Below are 9,573 nucleotides of genomic sequence, written 5' to 3'. Positions count from 1 at the left end.
TTGGCATAAGTCCTTTTCCAGCACCCCTCTAATCTAGGCTCTGGTTTCCAGCATCTGCAGTCCTCACTTTTGCACTGCTGGTGATAAAATGTTAACCAAAAGCAAAATGGCGGAATGATGATTTTGATGGTGGGAAGGTTGCTGTGATAACATTTCTGGGTCGGAGAAATGGGAAAAAGAATGCTTCACAGCTCACAGAACGAGAACTGAAAAGCTGTTAAATCAAACCGAAGGTTCAGACAGGGAGGAAATATTTCCCTGGAGTTTGAGTAGCTGGAAAGTGATGGTGTCCGGGAATAGACAGGGTTTTGTTTTACACAGGTTGAAAGTTTTAAAACTGTTATATTCAGACAGTTTACGTTATTTTCTTTAATTTTATTTGCTCTGCAAAAAACTTTTACAACATTTTAAAACCAAAATTTACAAACCTTGTGTTAAGGATAAATGTTAAATAAAATCCATCAAACCATCCCTCACTGAAAACTATTGTGGAAGTGCAATCTCCTGGAGAATCCCTGCCTACTCCTTCCTACCCGGGCTCCATGGGAGACCTGGGAGATAGCAGCAGGAGGAGACGATTCAGCCTTTCAATCCTGCTCCACCATTCAGTGGGAAACAGCTGACCATCCAGCTCAGTCTCCTGTCCCTGCTGTGTTCCAATCCCCTTTCATGACTTTACCTCGAAGAACTATCTCTAAGTCCTCCTTTGGCTTCACTGCCTTTTGTTCCAGTGACGTTGCTGTGTTACTGTGTGGGTGTAGGCAGGGGTAATGTGATAGTTCTGCCCCCTGGAGGATGCACTCAGCGTCCCTCATCATTCTGCAGGAACAGCAACTGGGTTTCAGCAACTAGAGATAGAAACCATTTCTAGGATATGGGCATCACTGGCTCAGCCAGCATTTATTCCCCATCTCTAGTTACCCTTGAGAAGATGGTAGTGAGCTGATGTCTCGTACCATTCACAGTCCATTTGGTGCAGAAAGACCGACAATGCTGGGAGGGATAGTGTTGCAGGATGTTGGCCCAGCGAGTCTCCATCTTTGGTTCTTCAAACACTGGGTAACTTAATCACAATCTGCAATGATTTTGAGATTTCAGTCTGCAAATCTTCACCATCTAGCAACCTGTATAAAGGAATATGTACAGGTTAGAAATTCAGAACAGACAATTCTAGTTTCTCTGGAATATCTTTTTCCACTTTCTTCCCCCAATACTGTAACCCTCCAGCCCACTTACTCTCTCCCACCATTCTGACTCCACTACCCCCTAATGTACACCCTCCCCATTCTCATGGAGTTGCTGATAAACAGATGCATGCCAACACTTCCCGTCCCTGGTTAGACGCTGCACCCTTTCTGGGTTCACTTCCTTTCCCTTCAGTTGCTGCAAGTCAATAATGTAACAGCAGAATGAGACAAAAGGAAACAGACAGGGAGGTGGCAGATCCTGGACAGAAGAGGAACCTTCAGGCTGGGAGAATGGGTCACATCCTTCTTAGTTCCCCATTAGTTGATTCCCACCATTACAATGAATTAGGGATGGAGAGTGGTCCTACATGGGTATAGTGACACTTTGACCCTCTCCCCCAACAGATCAATACTATGAGCAGATACATTCCTCCTCCAGCCAATCACAGTGTGAAATTCTTTACGCAAAGTATACATACCCAATACACGTCGCCAAAACCCTCCCACATTCTGTACATGTACAGTGCGGGTTTCCCCACACACGTGTGGCCCCTGCCTCAGGTATTGTGGGAGTTGTAGTCCCCCTGAAGCCACTGGAGCCCTGTCTCAGGAAAGTGAAAGAAAAGTGTGGACTGGAGGGTGTTGTATATAGGATCCCCATTCTATAGAACAGAGAACACCGAACGGAGAATTCACTACAAGGGTATACAGGAAAGCCACACACACAGACCAAGTCCTAAACTATGAAAGTAACCACCCCAACACACACAAACGAAGCTGCATCAGGACACTATTCAAAAGGGCCACAACACACTGCAGTACACCAGAACTGCAAAAAGAAGAAGAGGAACACCGATACAAGGTATTCGCCAAAAATGGATACCCGTGCAACTTCATCAACAGATGCCTAAGAGAAAGACCAGGGAACGAGGACATACCACAACCAAAAGGACTAGCCACACTACCATACATCAGGAGCATCTCAGAACTGACAGCCAGACTACTGCAACCCCTAGGACTCATAACGGCACACAAACCAACAGCCACGCTCAGACAACAACTCACCATAACGAAGGACCCGATACCCAACATGAGCAAAACTAATGTAATGTACAAAATACCATGCAAGGACTGCACAAAACACTATATAGGACAAACAGGAAGACAGCTAACAATCCGCATACATGAACATCAACTAGCCACGAAACGACTACTATCCTTAGTAGCCACACACGCAGACAACAAGCAACATGAATTCGACTGGGACAACACTACTATCATAGGGCAAGCCAGACAGAACAGCCAGGGAATTCCTTGAGGCATGGCATTCATCCACAAACTCCATCAACAAACACATCGACCTGGACCCAATATACCAACCACTACAGCGGACATCTGAAACTGACAACCGGAAGCGGCAGGGACAGACCACTATAAACACCGGAGGAAACATCAAAGAAGCGCTTCGCAGGAGGCTCCCAAGCACTGATGACGTCGCCTAGCCAGGGGACGAAACGTTTGCAACAAAAACTTCCAGCTCGGCGAACAGAACCACAACAACGAGCACCCGAGCTACAAATCTTCGCACAAACTTTGAATCCCCATTCAGATACACAGAACATATAGACTGTCACTGGGTTTTACTGAGATATCTGCTTCCACAACCTGATTTTCTGATGTAAGGAATATAGATTCAGCCAACTGGGGCGTGGGGAGGTTAATAGGAGGAGGAGATTTTAAGCAGAGGTGGCTCAATGGTTAGCATTGCTGACTCACAGCGTCAGGGACCTGGATTTGGTGCCAGCCTGAGGCGACTGTGTGGAGTTTACATGTTCTCCCCGTGTCTGTGCGGGTTTCCTCTGGGTGCTCCAATTTCATCCCACAGTCCAAATATGAATAGGTTAAGTGGATTGGCTGTGCTAAATTGCCCACAGTATCCATGCGTGTGCAGGTTAAGCCAATAACCATGGGAAATACAGGGAATGGGAGAGTCTGAATGGGATGCTCATTATAGGGTTGCTGTGGACTCCATGGATGATTACCCTCTTTCTGCACTGTAGGGACTCTATTCTATTCTCATGAAGAAGAATGTACTTATCTCAATGTGCTGTGAATCTGTGGAATTCCCTATTCAAAATGTAGTGGATGCCAGGACAATGAGCAAATTTACTGAAGAGATAGAGATGTCGAATTTGCAATGAGTTGAAGGGTGAGAGAGAGCAGGCAGGAAAATCCAGCTGAGACCGATGTGAGCTCAATCATCATGGTATTGAATGATGGAGCTGGTTCGAAGGGCTGCATTGCCTCTCCTGTGCCCAGTGCTCATCTTCTTACGGTAATAACTGGAAAGCTGAACCCAACACTCACCACCTTCACCAAAGGAGATTTTCGGAAAATGCAGGATAGTCAGGTGGATTAGCGTTCCAAACTTAGTTAGTGAGGAAGCGTGTAGGAGATAATGATTTTACATTTTTAAACTGAGGTGAGTTAAAAATCACACAACAACAGGTTATAGTCCAACAGGTTTAATTGGATCAGGATGACGGAGCAACTCTCCGAAATCTAATGTGTTTCCAATTAAACCTGACGGACTATAACCTGGTGTTGTGTGATTTTTAAATTTATACACCCCTGTCCAACATCGGCATCTCCAAATCATGTAAACTGAGGGGAGACAGTGATGTATGGTTTTAGACTGTGTAGTACATTCACACCGTCCAGAATACTCTGTTGTGAATATCTGTCCTGTACTTTATTACAAAGCCAAGGTCTCTGACAATGAAAACCAAAACACCCAGGAAACATCGCCTCACCTCGTAATCTGATAAAAAGACTTGTGATAAGTCTGGTTAAATTTAGAATACAGTTGGAAAGCGGGAAGATTAAATCCAATCCCAAGATCCTGTACTTCAACAAAGGAGACTACAATAGGATGAGGCAGGAGTTGGCTAATGTAGACTGGAAGCAAAGACTTTATGGTGGGACAGTTGAAAGACAGTGGAGGAATATAAAAGAATTTTTCAAACTGTTCAGCAAAAGTATATATCAGTGAAAAGGAAGGACTGTAGGAAAAAAGAGTAATCTGCCATGGGTGGCTAAGGAAATAAGGGAGTCTATCAAATTGAAATAGAAAGCATACAAATTGGCAAAGACCATGGAGAAACTAGGAGATTCGAAAATCTTTAAAGATCAACAGAAAGCTGGATGGGATTGGGGGAGAAAAGTGATGAGTAGCTATCCCCAGGGCCAGAATAGCAGTTTACACTGCTGGAGGGGAACCTATTACGTGGGGAACATATGGCCTCTGTAATTGTTGAAGCACTTAACTGTTACCATAGAGATAGTCCTGATCAAGTTACAAATCACAGCACATCCAAAAGCTTGTACTTCCAAATAAACCTGTTGGACTATAACCTGGTGTTGTGTGGTTTTTAACTTTACCCACCCCGCTCCAACACCGGCTCCTCCACATCAGAATCCTGACAGACAGCCCCACTGAAACTGAAGCGCCTGTCAGATACCTGACTGAGCACAGGGGCGTGGGGGAGGGGTATGTGGTTTAACCACAAAGTGTTGAGCTTAACTCTACTTTCTAACTGCCGTTGCCATGGAGATAATACTGAGAGACAGTCTCTATTCAAAGTCCCAAACCACAAAGGTATGAGAATGGGAGCAGCACATCGGACAGGCGGGGAGTTACCTGATGCTGCCTGGAGGTGTTCTGCATGTACACTATCCAGGTAACTGCTATGTCTCATCAATAAAGACTCAAAGAAGACCTCTCAGAGGTCTGTACCCAGTTATTCCTATCCAGCAGGGTTCAGGAATATGAGGACACAGCAGTCAGTCTTCACAGTGGAGGATACGAAGAACATGCCAGTAATTGATAAGGAGACTGAGGAAGGTGAGGACCAAGAAACAATCATTATCACGAAAGCGTTAGAGTTGGACAAGCTAATGGAGCTAAAGGTAGACAAGTCTCTTTGCCCTTATGGAATACATCCCAGGGTGCTACCAGAGATAGCGGGAGAAATAGTAAATATACTTGGAGTCAGAGTCCTACAGCAGAGACAGGTCCTTTGGCCCAAACTGGCCCATGCCGATCAGAATATCTATCCACGCTAACCCCGTTTCCCTGCACTTGGCCCATCTGCTTCTGACCCTTTCCTATCCATGTATTTGTCCAAATGTCTTTTACATGTTGTTAATGTACCCACCTCAACCACTTCCACTGGCACCTCATTCCATATATACATACCACCCTCTTTGTAGAACTGTTGACCCTCAGGTTCCCTTTCATAATTTCTCCTCCGACCTTAAACTGATGCCCTCCACTCCTTGACTCCCTGGGAAAGAGACAGAGTGCATTCACCTTACCCAAGCCTCTCATGGTCTTATATACTTCCAGAAAAGATCACCCTCTGTTTCCACTGCTCTAAACAAAAAAAAAATCCTCGCTTGTCCAACCTCTCCCTATAATTCAGACCCCTGAGTCCTGGCAAAAATTCTTGTAATTTTCTTATGCACTTTTTCCAGTTTAATAACTGAAACCTACACTGCACTCATCACATTTCCAGTGTTTCCCCATGGCACTGGAACCGACGTGACAACGCCAATGGATTACAAGCCATGATCGATAATTAACTCCTTTACAACAATCCTGTTTTCATAGCATTTTCCATGCTGCAGGTATCCTTGTGTCTTTCTGGTTGCATGGTTAATTAAAAATTTGTCCTCATACAAAACAAATCTGTAGCTTAATTGTTCCTGGGAAATGTGCCATGTTTCTTCAGACTTTTAACAACAAATGAACTCTCTCTCTCCACACTCACCACACTAACATGGATTTGGCTGTGTCTCAGTAATGTTTCCAGTCACACTGACATTTGATATATTCGCCCATGGACAGAATACACACCTTTCCTTCCACATGAAAAGGCCAATGATATTCAGATCGGCACGGATCAAGTAACTATCAAAACGGAACGTGAAATTCAATTTGAATTTCTCATCCACAAATCCGCCCTTTCAGAACCCTACAACAGACAAAACAGGTCACCACCGTTAACACAGGATGGAAATTCATAAGACAGTGATAGTATTAAATTGTAGGTTCTTTGTTCCCCCAAAGCTTTAAATCTCAGTCTCACAATTGCTCTCTTCTGTGAACTGAAATCCAAACCAATCTCCTCACCCCTTTTCCTCCACACCCAGTTCTCACACACACTCTCTTCTCTTTGAAATCAGCTTCCTCGCTCCTGCCTGCAGACTAAGAACCAAAAAAAGGTCTCCTCCCACAATCCAAATATGCGCAGGTCAGGTGAATTGGCCATGCTAAATTGCCCATAGTGTTAGATGCATTAGTCAGAGGGAAATGGGTCTGGGTGGGTTACTCTTCTGAAGGTTGGTGTGGACTGGTTGGGCCGAAGGGCCTGTTTCCACACTGTAGGAAATCTAATTAATCAAATCAATGAGTCTGACTCGGAGCCTCCTGGATGTTGGTGAATCCTTCCCCCACCTCCCAGGTTTCCTTCCTGGTCAGAACCAAACTGATTTTTTTGCCCCAATCTGGAACATTTTATTTATTTCCCCCACATGGACCCTCTGATGAGAACCATCCTGCACACACTGGCCAAGTCATATCCGATTGAACTAAGATGAACCAAATTAGAACTTTAATTGCAGGCCCATCTGTGTTCCTTTACATAACATTCCTGAATCTTCACACGAGTTCTGATAACTTTCTGCAAAATGCTCCCCCCACTGATAGCCGACCACATGTCACGATATCAGGGGCAGGGGCCATTTCCCAGGGTCCTGTTCCCAGAGGGAGGAAACTGTGAATGACAGATTAATCCCATACACGCACAGCCTTCCTCCTGGCACTGACCCGCCCTGCACATACACTAACAATTGGCCAGCACTGCGCCCATGCACTGGCCTCCCCTCCTGCAGCACATGCTCCAGATCACACACGAAGCTGGGTGATTGACAGCAGCTGTGGCCCAATAGGGTGGAGGGGGCAGGGCTGGAGATTGTAAACAATGAATGAATGTGGAGGACACTGGGGGATGGACAGGTCAGTGAGGTACAGGATCAGTGCAGCAGTAGGAGGTGACCCTGGACAAACTGAGCAATGGGAGAGTCTGACAGGAGAGAAACTATAGGAAGGTTCTGTTGAGGCTCAGGCAGGGACAGCTCGGAGACAGCATGGCCTGGTGGCTTGGGCACGTTTTCCATTCGGCCTTTTCAAAGATGCTGTTACTCAATTCTGAGCCCGATCCTCCTGGTTCAGAGGTAAGGACACTACCACCATGTGGGCTAGTGGAAAGAAGGGAAGAATTTCTCAATCTCTCTCACATGGAAACTCCATGAGCTCCTCCCACTTACTGTCTATGGTGGGGATGGAGACAGAGCAGATGGGAGCGGGGTTCGGGATATAGGGACTGCCTTTCAAATGGAACTTACCTGTGTGGGTGATATTAACAAGACTCAATACACAGTCACTAACACAAACCTGGTGTACGTGAACTTTATCCAGAATATTAACACTCATAACTGGGTGACACAGATCCCAATGTACAGAGTTAAGTCCTGGATATTAATAACGGCTTTGTGTATGAGAAATCACGTCTCATGAACTTGAGTCAATTTTTTTGAAGTAACAAAGAGGATTCATGACGGCAAAGCAGTGGAAATGATCTACATGGACTTCAGTAAGGCATTCAACAAGGGTCCCCATGGGAGACTGGTTAGCAAGGTTGATCTCATGGAATACAGAGAGAACTAGCCATTTGGATACAAAACTGGCTCAAAGGTAGAAGACAGAGGGTGGTGGTGGAAGGTTGCTTTTCAGATTGGAGACCTGTGACCAGTGGGGTGTCACAAAGTATCAGTGCTGGATCCACTAATTTTCATAATTTATATCAATGATTTGGATGTGAATATAGGAAGTATTGTTCGTAAGATGACACCAAAATTGGAGGTGTAGTGGACAGTGAAGAGGATTACCTCAGATTACAACGGAATCTTGATCAGATGGTTGAATGTGCTGAGGACTGGCAGATGGAGTTTAATTTAGATAAATGTGAGGTGCTGCATTTTGGGAAAGCAAATATTAGCAGATGTATACACTTAATGGTAAGGTCCTCGGGAGTGCTGCTGAACAAAGAGACCTTGGAGTGCAGATTCATAGCTCGTTGAAAGCAGAATCGCAGGTAGATAGGATAGTGAGGAAGGTGTTTAGTATGCTTTCCTTTATTGGTCAGAGCACTGAGTATAGGAGTTGGGAGGTCGTATTGCAGCTGTACAGGACATTGGTTAGGCCACAGTTGGAATATTGCGTGCAATTCTGGTCTCCTTCCTATCAAAACAATATTGTGAAAGTTGAAAGTGGCCAGAAAAGAATTACAAGCATGTTGCTAGGGTTGGAGGATTTGAGCTACAGGGAGAGGATAAATACACTGTTTTCCCTGGAGCGTCAGAGGCTGATGGATGACCTTATAGAGGTTTATAAAATCAGTAGGGGCATAGATAGGGTAAATACACAGGTCTTTTCCCTGTGGTGGGGAAGAGGCATGATGGGGGATGGGAGAGAGAGGGGGGAGACCGAGAGGGGAGGATGACCGTTATTTTGTAGATCTACAACACAACCCTGTTCCTGTTTTCTCCCCATCCCCTTCAATCACTCTGAAGGGCTCAGAACAAGTGCACAGTCCCTGGAAGGTAGAGCTTCAGGGTGGTCAAGTGCTGAAGGTTGCATTTGGGACACTGACCTTTATTGGTCTGTGCACTTATCAATAAATGGACCTGGATTCAATTCCACTGTCCTGGATTCATGTCTGTGGCCACAGACGCGCCTGTCTCTGACCCTGACTAGTGGATCCCCTGTCACTACAGCTCTGCCATTCTCCTTCCTCCAGTTCTGTGCAGCGGAGCTCTCTGTGGGGTCATGAACCTGGCTGTTGCTGATTTCCCATGAGAGTCCACTCCATTTTTCCCCCCCCGTTATAGAATCCCAAGTGGTGCACAATATCTGTTTGAGAAGGGGAACGATAACTGGGGTGTCCTGCACTTCCTTCCAGAGCCTTTTACTTAATCTGACGGTCACCCATTCCCTTTCTGCCTGTGTAACTCTCACCTGCAGTGTGACTAACTCACTAAACGTGCTGTCCATAACATTCTTAGTATCGCAGATTCTCAACAGTGAGTCCACTCTCAGCTCAAGGTCTGAAAAGCAGTTTCCCAGTAGCTGCAAATGGACACACTTCCTGCACACACAGCCATCAGGGAGACTGGAAGCGTCCCTTATTTCCTAAATTGTACAACAGGAGCATACCACAGGTCTGAGGGCTCCTGTCACAATGTCTCTCTAGTTTCAGCTAGT

The 9,573-nt window shown here is 45.5% G+C and overlaps 1 long non-coding RNA gene across 1 annotated transcript in view; it reads right to left on the bottom strand.

Moving 5' to 3' along the window:
• Window positions 1–350: 350 nt before the first annotated feature.
• The window catches only part of LOC148135919 (uncharacterized), a 32,021-nt gene continuing 22,798 nt past the window's right edge, over window positions 351–9,573 (bottom strand). Inside the window, exon 3 of the long non-coding RNA XR_015754870.1 lies at window positions 351–1,124. This is a non-coding gene — a long non-coding RNA (uncharacterized LOC148135919). The remainder of the gene's footprint in view (window positions 1,125–9,573) is intronic.

Source organism: Chiloscyllium plagiosum, unplaced genomic scaffold, assembly GCF_037043375.1.
Source record: "Chiloscyllium plagiosum isolate Xiang-an unplaced genomic scaffold, Cpla_swu_hap1 HiC_scaffold_48, whole genome shotgun sequence".
NCBI lineage: Eukaryota > Metazoa > Chordata > Chondrichthyes > Orectolobiformes > Hemiscylliidae > Chiloscyllium > Chiloscyllium plagiosum.
Note: the sequence above shows the minus strand (reverse complement) of the source record. Positions and strands in the feature narration are given on the sequence as shown.